Below are 23494 nucleotides of genomic sequence, written 5' to 3'. Positions count from 1 at the left end.
CTACTAATGAGTGTTTAGTCCATAATCCTAAACAGACAAAAATTGTTTCTTCATGGAGTTTGTAAAAGATCACAGGTTCTTTCTGACTGTAAAAATAATAATAGAATAAAGAAAATCCAGATGGCCTAAGAGATCCCGAGAAATCTTTAATTATCATGCAGCTTGCCTTTTGTCTTCTATATTACAGTTCACAATCAAAGTGAAGCATTTAATAGAAGGAGCCTATTTTTGCCATGATTCTGTGATGCTAAAAGCATTCTTTGTCACCTGTAATAAATGTACTTCTACTCTGTTTCTATATGAGTTTTATAAACAAGAGTTTCCTGAAAAAAACTGCAAAGAATCCCTTATTTGTAGTGTAGTAATGTTTAATTTCATGAGCAAAGATAGGCATTTATATTCTTCAACTCAGTGTGGCTGACTGAACTTCATTTATTTTAGAAGTCCAGTCCCAGTTTAATGGGACTATTTCCATAATTGGTTACCGCTAAAGGTAACTGGTAACAGAGAGCTTAGAATTAAATAAAAAAGGCTTTGTTTTGATTGCTTTTGCTTATCATTATGACTCACTGAAGTAAGAGTTGCAGATCATTTACATGATTACTTAACCTAAAATTACATGCCCTAAAGTATCTTCTGTAGATACCATTTGTTAAATATAGATTATGCCTCAAAGGGATATTACAGATGTATTCAGGCATATCAAAATGTGGTTCTGTTGGTATTTCCAATGGTTTCATTACACAAAGTCTTCCCTTGCAAATATTATTGAAATTAAAAGGGAGCCTTGGAAGATACTAGCGGTACGACAGATGCTATTTGTAGCTTTGGAAATACAGTTGTCACTGCAGGGGATCTCCTGCACTGAAGACCCACAGGAATCCATAACCAAGGGTGAATGGATTGATCTTCCAACACATCTCATAAAAAATAGCCTGGGTTTAATATAAGTGATAGAAACACAGTTGAATTTCTCTGGTAAAATTTTTTGGTCTTTCTCTACAAAAGCAAATCTTTCCTGTTTATTTCTCTCTATATATTTTAGCTCTGCAAACCTTTGCAAAAAGTGCTGGCATTTAGTCTCCTTGACAACTGTTGATTTTTATTGATTGTTTTTGACTTAAGTATTCCAGATCTGCATTATGTTTTTCATATGTTTTGGAAATTCCATCTGTCAACTTCAAGGGAACAGGCAGGCTCTCTCTGTTTGCACTTAATGAAGCACCACACTACTCCTGATTTTGTTTAAATTTGCTTCTCTAGCACACAACCTGTATTTTTGTTCAGTTCTTTTCAATTAATACTCAAGTAAACATATGTCCTTTCCATTTTCTGTCTTTGCAGGAGAACAAAATAGTTAATCTACTGAAAGGCTTAGTAATATTATGACACAGCTTGACACAGACAGCTTAGAGAAACGGGGGAAGATTGAGACAGTACTGCGGAGCAGGTGTGACTTTGTGTATTAATTTCTCTAAGGCACTTGCAGTTACCTCTACTCAAATGCAAGATGTACACAGAGTCCTGAACCAGAACCCTGGCTCTGCACCCCGGGAGAAGGTTGAGATTAGAGCTTTTAATTGAAACCTGCCTCTGAGTATCTGAATTTCAAATCCCTTAGTTTGGGAGGGCTTGAATGACAAGGAGAGGCAAAGTTTTTGTTGAATCCATTTAAGAGGTATTTGAGTAAGTAGTTCACATTAAGTCTGTCATGGCCTGTACCAGGACATTTTATACAGCTAATAAGGAGCACGGAGCTATGTAAGGCCTGCTAAGACTATTGTCAGATGTATTACAGACTCTGGGAAGGAAATTAGTTGATCCCACAGCTGTGTTTTACACCAGCATCCAAATTATTCTAAACCCTTTGGAATAAGGGTTTCATATCATTGTCCAGCTAACTTTGCATTGTTCAAGTGCTCCGTAACTCCCCAGTGATGTCTAGGACATAGTGAAATAGACTGTTACATAAAAAAGCTAATCCCTACAGTTCAGAAAAGTTTAAAACGTAATAACAGTGTAATATTGTATGCTTCGGATTCATGGGCTATGTAGCCTTCAGCTCCAAACAGCTGTTACTTGTTGCCTAACAGGTTTCTTCAGTAGAGTGACATGCAAGTGAGTGATCCCTGGGATATCATAGATATTGACATTACTATACAGAAGGCAATACTAAATTTTTACTAAAAAAAGGAAAAAAATAGATATTTTTTTTAATCTGTTATATTATGAATCCTTTATTATTTGAGTCATGAAAGATGGTAGCCTGATTAATTTAGAGTGAGATGCTGTATGGAATCATGAATTACGTTTTTTTAAAGACCAAAGTGTTGATGTGATATAGTTTGATGGTTTTAGATAACAGCAGGTTCATTTTTGTCTGACAGAGTTGATGTAAAATCAAAAATGCATTTACCTATCTTTGTAACTGTGCATTTGGCTCCCTGTTTTAACTTCATCAAAATTGGTCATCTTTGCATTTAAGTGCCTTCTTCACAGCTTGCTTCTACCTGCTTTTCTGTGTCAATGTTGTCCTTATTGCAAACCTTACTGCCCATCAATCCCAATTTTCTTCCTTCTCTCATGTAGCCTTTATTGATGAAACTAGTTAATAGTAAAAATCTGCAAAGCCAGTATGTGGTGTTCCTTCAAATCCTGCCTTTAAACTCACCTCTGTTGTGATGCCTGTAAACTGAACAAGAAGGGATAAGCAGCTGCTGTGCTGTGATCAGTGCTTATTATGCTAATTTTCTGCATGAAACGATATGACTGAGGCGTCAAACACCCCTCCACAGCACGTCCCGCTCTCCTCCAGAAATGGTGGGGGAGGCTGTGGCTATCCTCAGAGATACACGTTGCTTCTTCCTTAACTCCTCAATCTAATGGGATAAACAAGCCAAGATCTAATACAGCATGAGAATTTAATTTTGACCAGAGGATTGCCAGCCTCACAGTTGTAAAGCCTGTCACCTTCCCCGAACTGGGGAGAGCTGCAGGTGCCCAGATGCTATTCAGATGCCCAGGATTTGGTATGAGGTTTCAAAAGAGATTTGTCCCCTCAACCTGTGGATTTCCCATCTCTGCTGCTATTGTAGTACCTAAAACTGGAAACTTTGCCTTTTAAGGAAAAGGAACAATGTGGATTTTTCTTCTGGACAACTTAACAAAAAACAAAGTCCTTAAATCTTGGAGTAAGCCAAAACTAAATATGAAAATGGCAAACTTCTATGGCACAAATGAAACGAGGTAATTTTATGTAGGTGATAAATGCATGTATTTGTTTTTCTTACAGAAACGTGGAGTCCTGAATAAACAAGAAGAGAGTTAAGCAGACAGTCGGTATTGTGAACAGTAAGTGACCAGATTATGTACTCTGAAGCTGATTTTTTTTAATTTTTTTTTTTATTTTCAGTTTTTTAACATGTCTAAGAAATGCAATGAGCATTTCTGCCTTTTATCCAGCTCAGTGTCATTTCACAGGGGTAGACTTTTATTAATCCTATGATAATTTTAGGTAAGAGGCCCAGATAATCCACACAGTGTGTTTTCATCACTTCCCATACTGAATATATTGCCTTTTTCTTCTCAGTAAAAGTGAATTGTAATACTAGAAAGTACCAAGCTAAAAACTGTATTACACTGAGAATTGCTTACACCTGAAATTTTGCAGAAAACCACTTAGGTTTATTAGCATAGTCAGCCATCCTGTGGGTCAGCACATGAGTAAGAGAGTTTTACAGGTTTGTCTTAACCACTTAATCACTGACTAATTGTTTTGAACTGCCCTGGTCAGAGCTGTGCTGTTCATTGCACAATATGACCAACCCCTGGTTGCACTGGCCTTTGATAACTACAGCTTTATAAAACATCAAGAAATAAGACTACTCGCTGAGACAAGAAAATGAGTCACGGTTGTGTTGTGGATCATACTGTTGATGTCGTCCTTTGAAAAATATCTTGGGCTGCTGGTGAAGCACCAGTTGTGATAAAGCAGAGAACAGACACTCCTTAAGTTGCCCATATTAAATAATACGCCCTGAGAAACGTAGCAGGTTGTATGGGTGTACTGCATTGCTGGGTATTAAAAAGTGGCAGTATCCTTTGAGAAGCAAAGCAGGTGGATGTGTATTAAGGCATTTCTAGTAACAGTTCCAACAAAACAGTTCCACAATGCTAGGTGCTAATAGAGCCTGCCTTTTTCTGGGAGAAGATTGCAGACAGGAAGTAATGCACAGAGAATATGTGCTCCTCAGCACTGTTCTGCTTACAGAAGATACATTTGACAGTATATCATGGAGTAGGATCGAAGGAATTTTATTGATCTATATGAAATCTCTATTCATTTAGCCAAACTGGCATATGGAACAGACTAGTTTTGGATAGAAATAAGTTTTGAATATTTTTGTCAAGCAGTAAAAATAAAACTCTTTGGTGGCAAAGAATATGTATGAACCTCAATAGCCAAAAAATGCCCAATATATCTCTGAGCATCCAAGTTCAATGATGGGTTTTAACATTATGTTTAATCAGACAACATGAAAGGAAATGTGTGACTTTTTGCTGAAGCAGAGGGCAACATAATGCTTGTTCAAAAATCTGTACGTTTATTTATATGATGTACTAAACTGTGCTACCAGTTGGCATTTTTTAGATATCTAACAAATAATACATATCTTCCAGAAGATCATTAGAAAAAAAAATCTAATGTTTTACAAAAATTTCCCCAAACTCTTACTTATCTATTCCTCTTCACTTTCCATTGCTTCTTCTGTCAATTAGACTTGCCTTCAGTTTTCTCTTCTTTCTTCCCCATGACTTATGTGGTTTATATTCTCTACATGCTGTCACACCTTTCTGCACTCTTTATCTTTCCAGTCTTTTACCTACACAGCTGATCTGCTCCAACTTCAAAGTTTCTCCTTATGTCTCCCACACAGAGCCATGTCCTCTTCTTCTTGGCAGAGCTGCATTGCAGAATGTTCCCAATCTTTGGCAGATTTTGAGCTTGCTATTTCTAGTATTGAGTAGATACTGTGCAGACCAAAAGCAGTATTGGTATTGTTGGGTAATAATATACAGAGTAATGCTATATATGTATATATAAGGAACTTGCGAAGGTTTGCAACATAATGTAATATGGGTCAGCTCTTACAGTTTTGGCATGTGGAAAGATAGATGGAACTTCTGGGAGTTATTATTTAATGCATGGGATACCTTCAACCAAATCAGTTATGCTCTTCACCTGGATCGTAAGCTTTGGCAGCAGATGACTGATAGTTACGTGCATAAATACTAGCAATTCCAAGTAATTTGTATATTTCAGCTGATGTATGTATATAGAAAATCTGTGGTGTTCTAGACCTATTTGTAGAAAGTAGATTTGAATCCTGCAGACACTCAAAAGATTTTCTCCTCACTTGTATTCCTGTGTCAAGTGGTCAGAACTCACAGGCAGCTTTTCAGAATAGTGTGGATTTATTTGTGTATAGTAATAAAAATTTCATCAGCTATTATTGTTACTCCATCACATGCAAATCCTCTCTCTCCTGCTGGCAGAATATGTTGACAGAACCTTTTCATAGTATCCATCAGTTAATTTTATCAGTCATGGTATTATGATTATAAACTACAATCTTACAATAAATAGATAATTACAAAAATGAAACTGTACAGTGGTTATTTAACATTTGTAATGTGTGATTTATTTAACATTCTTTGGAATATACATGGGAAATTGGAATAATAAAACAGAAATAAAATTACATTTATCGCTCATCTGTCATCAGTGAGCAGCAACGTTACCAGCTTGATCAGGCTATACATTGAGCCATGTGGAGAAGTTCATGTGTGCTACCTTCAGCCTGCTTAGATCACCCTTGTGAACTGTATGTTACTCATACAGCAAGTCATTCTTCTGACACTGGGACTGATAAATTGTGGATCGTTGTTTTAAAATACTTTGTTTTTCTCAAGCTGAATTAAAACCTAACATTTAAAATATCTAGTACTGAGAGGCAAAGATACTGGATTCCAGATATTGGAAGAAGATAAAATTAATGTGGTTCTTATTAAGAAAAAGATAAAATAAAAGTCGTAATATATACTGTATTTTGTGGGGTTTAATTGTTCTCATCTTTGTTTTAAATGCAAGGGCCTTTGTCATTTGGCTTTGATATTGCAAAAGATTGCAGTCATCCTTTGTGGAGGAGGGGAAAAATCTTGCAGTATGTGTTCCAAAAAAGGCGTCCATTGTCCTCACACAGTCAGTAGCAATTCAATTTCATCTGCCACATACTTTGGTTTATCAAAAATAATGGACATCTTTGGTGGCCAGTGGTTAATAACATGTTTTTAATTATTTTTCTTTAATAAAGGCAAGTTCAGGTAATGTGACATAAATTAAGAGATTGCACAAATTAAGTGCTAATACAGGAGGAGGTGGTCAAACCGTGCTCTGCTGTGAGCAGATGAGAGGAGGCTTGGCCTGCTGAAAATAATTGTGTGGGCAGTTCAACTCCATTATAAGTAGAAGAACTGAACTGATGTTAGACTTAATGGTGAGCTCATGAGGACGCAATATTGCTGTTGTTTATCCTAGTATCTATTTTGAAAGCTACTGTGTTTGTATTTCACCATTTACCATATTATATCTAGACATAAGTAGTGTACCAGAGATGAAGTAGCTAAAGGAAGTGTCCCTTGGTTTTGAAAGTATTAGTTTTGTAAAAGTTGAATTTGTGAGCCTTCAAAAAGAAATGAGCCTGTGGTCTCTGAATGTTCTCTACTAATCACAATAATCTTCCCTTACATTAAGATTTCAATCTTTCATCGCAATATAGTAACCTAGAAGCAGCATAGAAGTGCCCTCATTCCCTGTGCTCCCAGGTTTTGTCATTGCCCATTAAAATTAATGTACATATACTGCAGGCTTGGATAAAATAGTTCATTTGAGTGTTCACACTATCTGAATTCTTTAATGAGGTCTTCCCCTAAATTAGTTTCACTTTTAGGGTTTTTTTCCTCCCACAGTGGCAGTATTAACTTTAGGTAAATTATATAGTAACATTTGCGTAGTGTAAAGTTGTTTGTTGGGGTTTTTTTTTTATTATTATTTTGTCTGTTTTGGTTATCATGTTAAGACTATTCAGAGTAGTATATTCTCTGCGACTCAAAGTTCTGTGCCTCAAAACCACATTTTTCTTATTTTTATTGATCTTGTACAGACACAGCTCTGCATTTTTTAATGTGAGATCTCTGACACAGATTTAAATTCTGTACTGCTTTGAGGTATGCTAGTTATGCAACCTAATTCTGCAAAATGGCTCTGTGTTTACTGTACTTTCCCTGGGGCTTCAGTTTAGTTGTCATCTATCATTTTAGCACTGTGATTGATTACGCTCTACTATTCTATTATCTATATGTCTATTATCTGCTGCAGCTTCTCAGCTTTTTCTTCAATTGGTAAACACATACTTTCGTAGACATTTTCAAATGATGTGTTTTCCAAGTGCTCCAGAAGTAATGTAATCATACTTTTCTCAGCTAGGAATTTAACCATTTCAACCATTTAATGGTTTCAGTAAATTATTAGCTGATAATTATTTTTGGTCTATTCCTTAGAAGTTTTGCACTGGAAATGTGTTGTATTTTCCATTTTTCTGTATTATTGTATGTATATATTCTGAAATACAAGTATATTTACCAACTGCTTCTTTGTCCACCAAAAAAACAGTAAAGAAATAAGCACCTTTATTAAGTGAAGGAGCCAAATGCCTGGGTTGATGCTGCTGCAGTAGACTTTAACCGCCTTTGCACATTAGGTTTCAAAAGCAACATATTTTATTAATTTGCTTGTTGCAATTTCACAAGCCAGCTTCAGTCAGTAGGATTAACATGTGCTTGTTTTCTTGTCTTGTATACTGTGTTCCTGTACTTTAATTTGCTATTTTTAAACATTACATTGAATATCAACTCAGAGTAAAATCGTTCCCTCTTTTTAAAAAAGGGGGGGTGGGGGGGTGGAGGGGTGGGATTGCCTTAAGTCATACTGTGTATACACTCAGCAGCAGCTTTACACAATTACTGAGGCAACTTCCAAGAAGCTACTATAATGAACTGCCTCTATGATCCACATATCAAAGATATTTTAATGACAAATTTTCTTTTCTCCTGCAGTTTTTATTGTGGCTTTATGATATCTGTTTTTGAATGGGGAGCTTAATTTTTTTTTTAAAAAAAATTACTTATTAGTTACTGATTGTATGTAATATTTGTAATTGAAATCTCTCAGTAAGAAGAATTATACTGTGGCATCATAATGCAGCTTTGCTGACGTTGGTAATTGTTATTGTAGTCCTATCCCTAACTGCAATCAAACAAAATGAATAGACATCTGCAGTGTTACGTGCTTTTTGGGGGCAGTTTGATGTTCTTTATTGTGAGACCGAGCTTTAATCAGTACTTACAAACTTGTGTTTGTAATTCGTAATCTCTTTGCACAATCTAAAGACCACCAGGTTAGCTTTGGATATGTATCGTAGCAATTCCCAGTAGGTGAGTTCCAGCCCACATTTTGTTAGAGAATTGGAGATAGGAAGTTCTGTCTCTGTTCTTGCAGTGACTTATGATTTGATTAGGAACTAAGAGAAAAGACTTTATTGTCAGATCCACTATTTCTCATTTATAGTACGTGAGGGTTAACTCAAAAAATAACTAACATTATACAAGTGATTACACATACACAGGTTAAAGTGACTCCCCAGTATGGAGCTGGTGATAGCTAAGGACCAGTATTTGGCAGTTTTGGATCCTTTGCAAGGACAAGTTTGTTCTTAAGTGATGATTTTCTTTGTTTCCTTCTTTCAAAATTTCACGCTATAGAACTTATTTTGAAGACATACAGTCTTCATAAACATCACATTTTGACAACTTTTCTTATGTGAAAAAAATAATTCAAGTAAGTTTATTCAGAAATGAGAAAAAATGCATCTTAGACCTGTCTGCAATCATATCTTTAGGTTACTTGTATATTGACAACGTTTATCTCTGAAAATCCAAAGAGAACAGGAAACTCAGTTACACATTTTCTCAGGTAAAGAAAAATGTTTTGCAAAGCCATTACCAAAGATAGCACATAAAATTATATTTTATGATGTTATTCTACTGTGTTTATATTGATATGTGAAGTGCATGTAGAATTCTTCTTGCAATGAATAATTTTGAAAATACAAAATTCAAAATTTAAGTACATTTGGAAAAACATAATTCCTTGGATTAGGATTTTTGTAGGGGGGTAGGGGGGTATACTTTAGAACAGCTAGAAATTAGGAGTGATTAAGAGTGCTCTGGAATATATGAAATATATTAGCAGTTTGTCTGCAGTGTGCTTCTGCTGCTATACCTTCATTTTTGTACTGCAAGCTATAGAGGCAAAGACGTGGTTTTGCTGTGAGAGGAGCCTCTGCACAAGGGCTCTTACAGCTGTATTGATTGACGTATTTCATACTTGTGACTCTTGTACCTGTGCTAATAAATGGAACAACACTGATTGAGCTGAAGGCAAGTTCTTGAACATGGTGGTCATAAAGCACATAACATGTAGGCTGTGTTTCCAGTCTTGCCAATTAAAAAGCTTTAGTTAAGTTGTTAAAGATCTTAAGATTCTGTTTTTTCCATGAGCCATGGGAGTTTCCGTGAGTATTTGGGAGTTTTTCTCGTTACTGCCTGATTTCCATGACTGCTTCAGTCACTCCAAAATGTAAAGGTTTAGAAGTGTATTTTTTTTATTGAAAGTTGAGATTTTGACACAATCATATGGGTCCAGAAGCTGGAGCTTCCAAGGATGACTCCCAAACATATATTGCAAAGTCTAGCAATACTGTGTAAAATGCATAGCCTGGAGGTCTCTGCTAGTACTGTACAGCAGTACACTTCAATCTTTCACATAATAGGTCTCCCAATACCTTTTCTGTTCTAACAGAAATAGTGTCCAGACTGCTTTTATGCCATAAGCCTATTTCAATCATCCTTGTAAGTTGTCATGCCAAGTGAGAACATTTGTTTTAGGAAGAAAGATGAGAAAAAATGAGTAAGATGACTTTTAGACTGTGCAATCTTAACCATTTTTGATGGGATTCTGCTCTCAGAAGCATGTCTCAGTGTTTGAATCTTTAGTTTAAATGAAATGCTTAACACCGAGTTTATTTAAAGGTCTGATCTTACTTCCAGGATAAGTTAAAGAACTTTGAACTCCATTAAACCATTAGATAATAAACCACTAGTTTTTAAACTGTTAATAGTTTATCCTGTAGATAATAGTGATTCCTCAAAAGAATAATTTTTTTTGTGTTACGGTCTGTTGGGCAAATACATATTTAGGTAGGTTTTAAAATGGAAATTACATCTGAACTTTATAATTATGTACTTAGACATTTCTTAAGTGTAGTAGAACCACAAGCTTTTTATATATGAAGCTGTATGCTCATCAGAAAGATCTAAATGTTTGCAGTACACAGCTGTGCTTGTAATAAGGAATTATTTAATCTCAGTTGCTATATTGTTGTCATTTTTGAACGTTCTCTGCAATTTGACTGTTTTCAACCTCAGTGTCTGAACCTATGACCTGTCAGACACTCCAGCTGCACTCTGGAAAACGAGTCCACATCCCAAACCTTGTGGACTAGTTTCATATCCATTTAAAAAGAAAAAAAGAATTTGAAATCTGTCTTCCTTGAAAAAAGTTGTTAAAAAAAAAAGATAGGTTATATGTAACATACATGAAGCCATTGTTAATGCACAAGAGTTTTGCAAGCCCCTTCTTTATTCTATTTTCACATTTATTTTAAAGGACTGCTTCCTCCAGAATTAATAGTCATCATTTATATTAATAATCTGCTGAGTAGGCTCATCATATTACATCACAACTAGAATTCTGCTTCGACTAGTTGGCTTTGAAGTGGAACCAGTGCCTGTGGAAAGTGGTGTGGTGCTGTCCAGCCCCATCATGGACCATTTACCATGGCTTTCACAGCTTTCTGGCATTCACAGGAGTGTGCCTGCTCTACCTTCCCATTCATATGTGGGCTGTCCTTCATGGCTCATCAATAGTGAGACTTCATTTCTGCCAGTCTCTTTGTGGCAATGCTAGTAGGGATCACACTGTTAAGCTCTTTCCTGAATTAGAGGAAAGTTTTTCTTGACTTGTCAAGCATTTTTGGTGTAATTTTTGGAAGTTCTATTTTCATTAATATATGTCTCTTGTGTTACATTTTCACTGTGCTATTCTGAAATGAGCTTCACTTAAACTAACTTTACTTTTATTTTCCTGTTGAATTTTGCCTCACATCATAAGGAGTGCTTATGTAGACCTAAAAAAAAAAAAAAAAAATAAGAGGAAGAGAAAGAAAAGACATGGAAGTAATCTAGATGTCTGCTACTGAAATTTTCCAAGTGTATGTTAATGGACATAAGCAACTTGCTTAAACCCTCTTGAGTATGTTTCCTTTCAAAAAATGAATATAGTGGCACGTAACAACTTTCCAGGAGGGTTGATATTCACTACTGTGGTGAAATAGATAATATTGTTACTGGCATGAAAAAAATGAGCTGATCCCATCCCAGTATTGCAAAGACCTTGAAGAACTACGGAACTACATACTGCTGTTACTTACTGTTATTCTTTCAGACTCAGACTGTTAAGAATATTGATTTTTCCAGAAGCACATGCTTCTTAGAAGGTGCCAGTGTGTTGGTCTGTTTGATAAAAGTGTTCATCAGTACCTAATTATTTTCTATGTATGTTAAAAGAAACTGAGATTATGTTCGTTGTTGAGAAACTATGGCTTTAAAAAAAAATTGTCTTAGTTGGTGTTTCCTAATCTTGAAATCTGTATAAGACTGTGAACAAATCCTATAAACATCAAACAGAGTTTCTTGCTGACTTTTTTAGCAATTTAAACTGTCCGTTCCTCCCCTATTCATTCTCCTCGGAAAAAACAGCAGACTTTACAAGCCTGAATAATGAGATGGGGCTAGGGAAAAGGAAGGCTCTGGTATAATTACCCTAATCTGCTACTTACTGCTATGACATCTAGCCCCATATAGTTTCTGATTCTCCTTTCTTCTTTCATTTTTTGTTTATATTCCCATGTTTCTCCCTTTGCTACTGTCTTCTTGCTTGGCAGCTCTACCTAAACTGTTGTTTCCCTTCTAGAGCTACCTTGACCATACTCTTCTGGAAAAGATCCCTCATTTCCCAGTGTCACCTAATTTGTTTTCTTGTAGTTTCCATAGTCCCTGATCTTCTTCATAACAGTGGTTTCAAAAGGATAATAATAGGAATAAAATACAGCTTCTCTCACATCTGCTGGAGTGCTGTAACTAGGTTGTGACTGACCTTGCGAAGAGGGACTCAAGCTGGGGTGGTACCCATTTATGCAATCAGCAATATACCTAGACATAGAGAAAGTACTTGTTTTTTTATACATACATTCCTTCTTCCCCATGCACAAGTATCTTACTGTCATACTGTAGAACAATGAGAGAACCTGAGTTTGTACCTATTCCCCCTTTAGGTGTTTGTTTCCTTGACGTAAGTTCAGAGCTCTTTGGGCGTCTCTTTATTCCAGCCAGCAACCTGTCTTTGTGACTTTGCTTCTACTTTTTTTTACATTTTAGACATACTATGGGCACAGGGCTATAAGGTTACATTGCTTCAGATAGAACACACTAAATTTGTTTATAGATGATACTGGAATACTTTATGCCTTTTTGTTGGTTGTTAGCATTAATGCTTTAGCATGTAGTGCTTTCTCCAATTATCTGGCTGTAGCACACTATGTCTGATCTGTTTGATGAGCTTCTGTTTTCTGCTGATTACGTATTTTACTAAAAGCTCTAAAAAAAACCCCACATTTCTGTTTCTTTTCTTCTTGCCTGCATGTGTGTGCGCTCTCTTGCTTTTGCTCTCTGTGTCTCTCTTGCTTTTTCCCCTCTGTTTTGCTGGAACATTATGTCCTCAGTTGTCAAATAGCTTTCTCTCAGCTGAAATGCCAATGCTGAATTGAAAGAAATCAACCAGAAGCTCTGGAAAATGATTCATTTTTTACAGTTAAACTGAATTCTACAAGTCTTAAATGAAGAAAATTGTATTAATAAAATACAGTATTAGGCTTATGAAAATGAATCTCCAAGGTTTATCATATAAAACCAGAAATGATACAAGAATACAAAACCTTGAGGGCTGATTTGAATGATGTGCTTTTTTCTACAGACTAAATAAAGCTCTGTTGTATTATTCCTAGTTGTCCTTTTATTTGTTGCAATGTATTGTATCATTGGTTTACAGCATCTCTTCAACATTACCTTCCCAGGAACAAAGCCACCAAAGTGCGACTGTCAGTCAGCTGAGTGATACAATGCTGAAAATAAATATGGGTGATGAAGCAAGTTGTTGTTTTTCAGGAATAGCAGATCCATTTCTGTGCAGTGTTAATAGGAAATCTTCAAAAATGTGTACAGGGTTCAACAAACTGTTGAACAATCTGTGTTTACTAATAAACTGGTTTTGTGAGTTAATCTATTGGTCAGTAAAGGAGAGACATTGTGAGTTACATATTATCATGAACTGCATGGTACAAGGAAAGCAGTTAACACTAGAACTGTATGACAGTTGTGAATCATTGCTGCTTAAAACCATCATGGGTACAAGGACACATTAAAGCTTTCTCTTAGGACTCTCCATGAAGTTGATGATTGAGGTATGAGTAAAGCCATTTCTATAGCTCTCAGCACCACTGTGTTGCCAGCCATTTCTATAGCTCTCAGCACCACTGTGTTGCCAAACTTAACATGTGCCTTTCTGAAGTTGAATCAGTGCACAGCATACCTGTTTAGTCTTGTCTGTTCTAGACATATATTCTGGTTACTAAAATGTTGCCTCATCAGTTTTTTGCCTTAGAAGTATGATATAAGTGCTGTCACAACTTCTTTAGTGGAAAGTTATGACAAGGTAGTTGGACAAGTCATTTAACAACTTGAAACTAACAGATATAGAATGACCGGAGCTGTGTTAGTTGATTTTATATGATGCTGCAACCTGCCTTATGGATGTTATCTCAAACTACAGATTTAGAAGTACTTTTCAGGAGATTTTGATAATATTTATATATAAGCTTTTTAAAGTTAATAACTATAATTGGTACTTCTCATGGGAATAAGCAGGAGGATTAAATGAACCTGGGTTCTATTCACAATGTTAAATGTCACAACCAATCAAACACCTGACCAATACTGAAAAAAATATGACCAGAATTAGAGAACAGAAGGTGTCAGAATGTTTCTAAGTAGAAGCATTCATCATCAGCTGTCACATTGCTGACTTCTTAAGTTCAGTTGTCATGTGTGGACATGGTGTAGTGCCAGTAGAAAGAAGAGTTTGCTCATTTATTTTTCAGGGACCAGAATATTTTTTAGGCCACATGCCAAAATAATTATACTCAGAAGATGCAGTATGCTGTACGGGATAGAAAAGAAAGGATTAGGGACTTGCAGTGATAATACAGAAGAGGAAGGACAAAAGATCACGGTTATTTAGATTTTAAAAGGATCTCCATAGTAACTGCATTCATTTTAGATACTTAATACATGTGTTATTACCTTTTACTTCTGTGATTGGCTGAAATTTATTTGGTTGTCTAGAATTTGATGTGACTTATACCATCAATTTGTCACAGAAAGGGCAAGAGATTGAAATTAAAGAAACAAGGGTGAGCTGGGTAAAATAAGGGTGATGTTCTTTGGAAAGTAAGAGGTAATAGCAGTATATGTAAGAGAAGAGGACCAAGAATTCCTTTTTGAAGGCTGAATATTTATTTATTTAAGGCTGAATGTTTGTTTATTTATTTAAACCTGAAAGAAGTAAAAAAGGTGGAATGGAAAGGATATTTGTTACAAGTATGTTAGCTATATTGGTAAACAAGAGCAATGGCAACTTAGAACTAGAAGAATGAAGGTACAGATTTTGTCAAAGTATTAGTAGGCTCCTCTAGATAAAAATTGCCACTACTTGTTTTTCTTTTGTGGTTGCCTTGACCTCCAGTATATTTTATGTGGAACTGCTGTCATTTTCACCACAAATATAAGTAGCCATTCAGAAGTCTTTACATTTTTCTGCTAGCTTGTGCCTATGAAAAAAAAATATTTGGCAGTGACAAATGGTGTCTGATCTGTAGGCAGCAGTTACTGTATTCTGAAATTATGTTAATGCTATCTCAGAGGTTTTTACAGTTAGGTGTCTGTGGTTTATATTGATGCTTGTTCACAGATTAAGTGGTTTCAAGTGTGCTTTGTATGTGTGGCTTTTGTATACCATTAGTGGACAGTTATAATTCAGCTGTTTTTTGGAAACTAATAATGATACATGTGTATCACTCAATTTCATTGCCTTTATAAAGAGCATGCTGAAGCAGCTGGATTATGTAAGAGAGTGTATGTATTACTATATGTTAGGACTTGACTATTTGTTTTATACAAGTATATTTTCCTTGGTAAACACAATTTTCTACACCTTTTAAGGTTTTTTGGTAAGAATTTGCTTGCCACAACCACAGTTTGTTTGCCTTGTCATTTTCTGATGCTGTTGGGGCAGTAATGCTTCTCTGCTGGGTGAAATTTACTGACTGAAACTTCCCCTCTGGAACAATGAGTTACAATACAAGACATCCCTCATAAGAGACCTGAAGTGTGTTTTGTTGCTTTGCTTTTGGATTGAGTTTCATTTTCAGTATTGCGAATTGTTTTATCACCTCATGATAGGATCACAAATAAAATACTGTCCAGTCCATAGAAAACTCACAAGAATTTACAGTTACTGTAAACTTAACATGTACTCTGCATAGATTCTTCTCACCTTCCTTGGTTGTGCATACCTGGTGCCTTATTAACTCATATGAATACAGTAGACTTCACATTAGCAGTTCTAAAAGATGATCAGTTGCAGTCTTGTACAGAAATGGCAAATGCTTTGAGTGGTGCTCAGCTATACTTTCAGTGTATGGAGGAGAGTCTGGCAGATGCCCTGCTGATGTAGCAGTAGGATCTGTGGCAACGGAATGATCTTAAGCAGGACATGTCTGCTGGCACAGCTTACAGTGTGCAGAAATTGTCCATTGGAAGAGTGCTGACGGGTATGGGGAAGTTTTGTGAGGAGAGATTAAAATTCTGTTTGCTTTTCATGACACTCTTATTTAATGTTCCAAGAGAAGTTTCTCTCCTTCCGTGGAGAATGAAGTACATTTCTACTGTAGTTAATCATTGTTGCAAGGTAAGATGTGACTTGTAGCTAAGTAAACGTTGCTTATAAAGAGAATGAGTCAGATCTAGAGGATCTTACTCTCTTCTGTTATGATATATGGGGTTTTTTCCTCCTTGGCTTTTTTGGCATTTTTTCTTTTTTCTTTTTTTTTTTATTTTTCTATATATTTATGCATGATATTACAGTGTTCTTGGTGTTAGGTGTCTTACTATGTATGTGCTTTACATTTAATGTGTTATTCTGTGTTTATTGCATTTGGATGTGCAGGTGGCTAGTAAATATTGCTTAGTGTCTATATGGTCTAACCTTATGAGCCTTGAAACTTGCATTTGGATGTGCAGGTGGCTAGTAAATATTGCTTAGTGTCTATATGGTCTAACCTTATGAGCCTTGAAACTTGAGATCTTCAAAATAGCTTCAATAATTTTTCATGACCATCAAATGCGCCAGGAGAACCTGTACTTTTAAGAAAGTTGGCTTTCCATTTCTGAGTCACCACTATAAGACGGGCAGTTGCCAAAGCTGTCACATCCAAAGCAGGAGGGCAGGTAACATGTTGGAGTCTACTTGTGTTTAGTCATGCATTCTTCTCCTACTTGCACGGTTTGCTTTATGCCTGGTCATGGAAACTTGGAGTTTTCTCCTGTGCTTACAGTGAATAATGCTTGTTATCAGGACAAGCGATCAGTTCACCCCCAGGTTACAGTAATGCTACTTTTTAAACTAGCAGCTGGGTGTTATGTAAGGAGAGCCCATTAGATCACCCTTCCCCAGAGACTGAGCCTATCTGATTCGAAGCACTGTGTGATGCCTTTGAAATATAATTACTAAAATGCCACCCATTTGTTCCAGTAGACCTGTCAAGATACACAGGTAAATTTTTTACCTTTTTAATTAAAAATACATATCTGAAGTAAGCTAGCAAAAGGACATTGCCTAATTAACTCCCTCTAGTTCAGCATTCTGTCAGTTGCTAGCAATTAGTAAATATTTGGTTTATTTAAGCCTGATTTCTGTAGGCGGATGATTTAGGTATTTATAGTTATGGAAGAAGACACCATGTCTTTTACCATGAAATCTATTTGGACTTTCCAGGTCACAGTGCAGCTTAAACAAAAATATTGAAGGAATAGAGCGACTCATACATAGATATGTGAAACTTTGAATTTTGTCCCAAGATGATGTTTAGCTACTATAAGAATAATTTAAAAAATTACCTTTCCACACAAAGTAGTTAAATTCTGTAATTCTATAATCTTCTGCAAGTGACACTTGAAATATGCAATTTTATTTTTGAAATTTATGACTACCTTTTTAAATGTCTATTTACTGTAGGGTATGTTCATGGTCTCTTGAAACTTCACTACATAAAAGGGAGTGAATAATGGTCTTTAATAGAATTGGGAATATTATGTAATAGCCCTGTATCAGAAGTCATTATATAGTGCAGTTGTGTTCTGGACTGTATATGATTATCCCAATTTCAGTGGGGGTAACACACAGCTGTGAAAATGATCAATTCTTATTGCCTGCACTGTTGTTTTCTGTTCCACACTAGAAGTTAAATTCATTCTTTATACCTAAATTAATATTTTATGTCAAAGCTTGAGGAACAAAGAAGGGGTTTTGGAGGGGGAACAGATGAAGTGTATATGTATAATTGAAAGCTGCAATGAAAAGGACATTTTGGTTAGTGCCAGTTCCCATGGTTACTTGCAAATAATTACGCAATTTTAAAAACACAAAACTCTGCTTCCAGGTAGATAAGTGTCCAGCAGTTAGTTATAATGAACTATGTAAGAGGTAAATTATCAGCCTTGATCTTTCAAATTAATTTTAGCCTACATATTTTACACCTGTGCGTACTGTATTTTTATTGGCTTCACTAGGATTAGATTACCAGGTTAGGCAATTCTGTCTGGCTTGAATAGTATTATTAGGTCACTATCATAGTTTATTCTTACCTCCACAAGTTTTACAGTAGGCTATGAAACCCTTTAGCGAAACAGTTACTGTTTTCTAAAACAGCATCTGTTTTACACGTAAGAGTTTTGCTCTTTCCTCTTAGCACCTTTTTTTATTGTACACCTAATTTTATTAAAACCATTTAAGTCATGGAAACCACAGTGATGGAAGTACAGCCAGCCATAAAGGTTGATCATAAAAGACCGCTGTTCTCTGCTTCATTAATAATAAATGTAAGTTTATCTTACTAATAATAGCAGTAACATGATTATTATATTTGTAATACCATATTAGCATGGTGTGAAAAATAAGCAGATTAGATTCAACTGCACAGTTTTTTCTAAATTAAACAGCACTCTGCAACTGTTTTGTTTTTATAACTGCCCCACATTGCTTGCCTTGCAGCTGCACAGTATGTGTCATTGCAAAATCGGGGAAGCTTAAAACTTATGTTGGTAACAATTTTGAATTTCTATTCAGAAAAGATTTTGACACTTTTGTATGAAGCATTTTCAGATAATGCTTTCTGTTTAGATATGTGTGAACTTTTTCATGGTTGCAGCATTATTTTTATGGTTTTTCAGAAATAGGTATAACAAGTTATCTCATTTCATATCAGACCTACTGTTTTCCTGTTTGTCTTTCTTGTCATTTTTTTGTCAAGGCATTTTGGTATTGGGACAATAAATCACTATTTTTGTAATTAATACCTGTGATAAAATATTTTGTTTAAGCATTTTACATAACTTTGTTCTTGAAGTATATCTCTTTCAGCATTAACACAGGGATCAGGAATACAGTAATTCTTCACATAGCACTTTGATTATTTTATTTTCTAATTCAGACCCTTAGTATCAAACTTTCTCATCACCATGAGTTGTGATGATGTTTTCAGGATAAGTATAAATCACAGAACAGTAAGAATGAGGAAATGCTACTTCGTCACAATACTTGTTCCTGATTTTGCACACTAGACATTGGATCTGCTACCAAAAGGGATCTCTGACAAAGGAAGCAAAAGAAACAATTTAATTGACTCTGAAACCATAGAATCACATAATCATTTAGCTTGGAAGGGACCTTGAGAGGTCTCCCAGACTGGCTTCCTGCTCAGAGCAGGACTCTCACCTGAGTTTAGACCAGGTTGCTCAGCACTTTCTTCAGGCAAGTCTTAAACCTCCCAGGATGCAGTTTCTGCAGCCTCTCTGGGCAACCTGTACCAATGCTTAATTGTCCTTTTGTGGAAATGTTTTTCCTCACATTCAGTGAGAACTTCTCAATGTATGGTTATTGTCTCTTGTTCTCCCACAGAGCACTTCATGTGCAAATGAAAATCATTGTGATCCATAAATACAACTTACTTAAATTAGTATTACATGCAATAAGAATAACAAAACAGTCTGTCATGTCATGTTTTGACTTGAATTCATCATCAAAATTATATATTGAAGTATATAATTAAAAACAGCTTTTAGGACAAAATCCCAAAATTTTCTCAATATAAAATTTTCAAGAATTATTTTAATTTTATTTTTCCTATTTAATTTTCAGATCTCTTTATTTTAGGGCAGTTTTATCAAGGTCACTATAATTTCACAAACACATGCTTTTTTCCTATGTAGTGGAAGAGTTTCCTGTCTAAAATGTGCACAGATTCTCAAAAAGACACTCTTCTTACAGCTTCTCAGAGATGCTGCTTTATGGGAACACATCATCTGGGCTGTATTATGAAAAACTTATTTGGAATTGCCATTTGAGCAAAATGAAAATTCTTTATCATCAACAGATCCTTTATCAGTCTGGAAAGCTTCCATTCTGAAACACTGGAAAAAAAGATTTAAAGCATGTCTGGGTTTTAGTCATATTAATGAACTTGAAAGGGGATTATAAGCTTTACTATCTTGTCAGTTATTCAAGTAGGGGATAATAAAGGTGACCATACAGCTACACAGAGTCATTTCCTAGGGGAATGTGTCATCCTTGCCCTGTCAAAAGTTACTATTCTTCCTAAGTTTTTTGTTTAAAAAAACTGGATAAAGCAGCCTCCTCCTCAAAAAAAAAAAAAAAAAAAAAATCACTTTCCCTATTCTGCCTTTGTTTTCCTACATCTTTCTACTCCTCTTCATGCCAAATTTCCACTGAGGAATACTTTTATCCTCTTTCAAGTATATACTTAATAATCGCCTATTTTTTTTCTTTTTTTTTTGTACTTTTATCTTCCTTCTATGCTCTGCATTTTTTCTGTCCTTCCTATCTTACTGCCACTTCCCCTTCTGCAGCCACATTTTAGCTATAACATGAGCATAGGAGCTTACCCATTTTGCCCTAGAGATGTTGTGAGCTTGAGTTTTCCTGAGCATAAGAATTAGCTTGCATACCTCCACAGAGCTGGCTCAGAAAAATCTGGTCTGGAAGGCTGGAACAACCAAACCCAGTTTGTGTGTGTGAAATTACATGACACACTACAGCGGGCAACAGAACTGTACTCCAGAATCCTCCATGCATTGATTAACAGCTACTTGTCAAAACTAAGGCTGAAATGGAAATGAGCTTGCCACATCAGTTCCCTTGTAAATGCTACTGCATGTTGAAAACACAGGCTTTGTTCAGCTAACCAGTTGCTCTATTGTAAATGCTTGTTGTTCATTCTGTATGTAATTCGTTCTTGTTTTTATCTTGGAAAGAAGAGTATCTCTCTGTGGTTGGCTTCACCTAGGTCTCTCAATGGTGCATAACTTTTGGTTCTTTGCATCTGTCAGGAAAGCCCAAGCAAGGTAGAAACACCTTTTTCAACTACCGCTTAAACGCAAGTCAAGGCATTCAAAATTTGAAGAGTAAGGCCAGTTCAGTTTCAAAAGACTTATGAAGAAGCACAGTATTCTTTGATTAAGTGTCTATGGTTTGATTTGGAGTTGTTTGGACTGAAATTATACTTAGACAAATAAAATGTTTAAAATGAGCTAACAGATTACAAATCAATATATATTTTAATGGCTTGGAAAACCTAGCCTTCTGCATATTATTCATGTTTGTGAATAAATGAAATAATCTCATGCAATGACTGCTGCAGGTGAGAAGACAGGTGGAGCAACCTCCAAAAAAATCTAAATACATGAGTTCGGTATTGTCTAAAAATAATGCCAGTGAATTATGTGCTGTCATAACTTATTTCATTGTGAATTAGTTATTCTTTATTTATGTGTAGCAATAAAGTATAATGGAGAGTTAGTGAATACACAATGAGTATGAAGAGGCCATCAGCACAGAAAAGAAACTAATCTTTTGCAAGATACTCTTTCTGTTGCTGGATTTTTAAATATCTATCTTGTATTCTGCAATGATATTAGAAAGAAGAGACCCTGGACCTGGGTCTAACATATAACAGATTGCATTATCGGGTAATATTCTATAGGTGATTCGAAGGGGTATCATTGAAAATAATGCTTTCATCATATTATCTTGTTTCATTATTCATTATGTATCCAACAGGTGTTCTCAATGAAAAGGACAGTGGTGTTTTTAACATAGGAAACGAGACACATTTTCAGTCCTGGCAAAAAAAAAAAAAAAAAATTAAAAAAAATCAGAGTTTGAATACTTGTGCTTGGAAAGAGATTAAATTTAGGTTGTTGTGATTTTCAACCAAACGTACTCTTTCTCCCATTGAGAAATTTCACATTGAGTTCATGTAAAATTGTGGCTGAATCATGTGTGTGAGGAGAGAGAGAGACAGCAGTTATTGCACATTTATTTTTCTGTTTATGAAAATACATATGTGTATGTTAAATTATGCATATTTATCTTTACATTTGTAAATTGATATTTGTATGTTCATGTCCATAAGAATGAATACTTTCTCCTGTTTTGACATTAAAGCCCTAAAATAAGCTATAGCTATGCAGTGGTGACAATACTAAAAGAAGAAGCAGTTCTTAATATTTAATGACCACAAGCCAAAGTCTGCAATAGAATTAATATATCATGAAAAATCCTCCAACAAATTTTTCATATATTTTTCATACAATTAATTAAATCTTACTATAATGTAGTATAAATGTAGATGCATTGTAGATGTCACCTGACATGGGTAGACTAAAGCCTACAGTTTTTAAATCAAACATTGGAAAATAGGAATTGCTAGTAATAACCATGCATTTCCATTGGCTTCAGCATAGACAATTTTAATTGCATGATCATATCCTAAATTAACTGAAGCAGAGGATTCCAGAATATAAACAAAATGCAGAATGCTTGGGGAAACAGCGGATACTCAGACTTTTGTTTCATCCTTATTATTTAGTGGGATATTTACATGTGCTATTCACATCTCTCTGAAGATGAGTTATTTTTTTCTGTGGGCTTTTCTGTGATACCCAACATTACTATCTAGTAAGGGTAATGGTGTGGTATCTGGATATTAAGAAACTTGCAGCACCCATGCGAAAAGGGAAAGATGTTTTAGTTCCATTTTATAAGTGGGTCAGTAAGGCACATAATGCACTGGAGTGTCCATTCGTTTTGTGTGTCTAATTAGCACAAGACCTTTAACATTTTAGTTCTTTCAGAATGCTCCATTTTTTGTAGCATATAATGCATTAAAAACCTCCCTTGGAGGGACTTAAAACTGGAAGGAGGCAAGACACACTCTTAGCAGATTTCACGGCTATTTGTGAGAGCAGAAAAGTACTGAGAAACTGTGTTCAGAGCCAGATACTGGTGGGGGAGCGCCTCTATATGGCATTGCTCTTTGCTTCTATTTCTGCAACTGCTGATGGTTTTCTCTGGGTTTCTTCCACCTATAATAGTTCTTGTCTTCTCCACAAACACAGTGTTCCCTGAGCTCTTCATGCTAGCTTGCCACATCCATGTGAGCTCTTTTCTAGTCTCTATCCACCTGTCTGATAATTTGTGCTTCTCTCCCAGTCCCTTCTTGCCTTCTGTCTCTTCTCTCTCTTCTTTGGCTCACCTTCGTCCCTGGGATGCTGGGCTAACCATGTCCATTCGCACTGCCTCCACTTTCCATCCCTTCTCCCTGTACAGTCTTCATGTCCCGTGTTGGTTCCAGGGCATGCGAACATGTACACTCTGACCAGCCAGACCCTTAGAAGATAATTCTTATCTTCATCTATTCCTTTCTTTCTGATAGAAAGAAAATCAAGTCTTTGTCTTTCATGCTTTTTCATACCGTCTGGTTGCCTGTAAGGCTTCAAATAGAAA

General features: G+C 35.7%; 1 protein-coding gene across 4 annotated transcripts in view; it reads left to right on the top strand.

Moving 5' to 3' along the window:
* Window positions 1–23494, top strand: part of SYT1 (synaptotagmin 1) — a 357757-nt gene that overhangs the window by 123939 nt on the left and 210324 nt on the right. For all 4 annotated transcript variants that reach the window (XM_055808605.1, XM_055808602.1, XM_055808601.1 and 1 more), the window contains one exon: window positions 3293–3351. The gene's annotated coding sequence lies outside the window, so the exon portion shown is untranslated. The remainder of the gene's footprint in view (window positions 1–3292; window positions 3352–23494) is intronic.

The sequence above is a fragment of the Falco peregrinus genome, chromosome 6 (assembly GCF_023634155.1).
Source record: "Falco peregrinus isolate bFalPer1 chromosome 6, bFalPer1.pri, whole genome shotgun sequence".
Taxonomy (NCBI): Eukaryota; Metazoa; Chordata; class Aves; order Falconiformes; family Falconidae; genus Falco; species Falco peregrinus.
The sequence above is the reverse complement of the archived record's forward strand: the minus strand, read 5'-3'. Positions and strand labels throughout refer to the sequence as shown.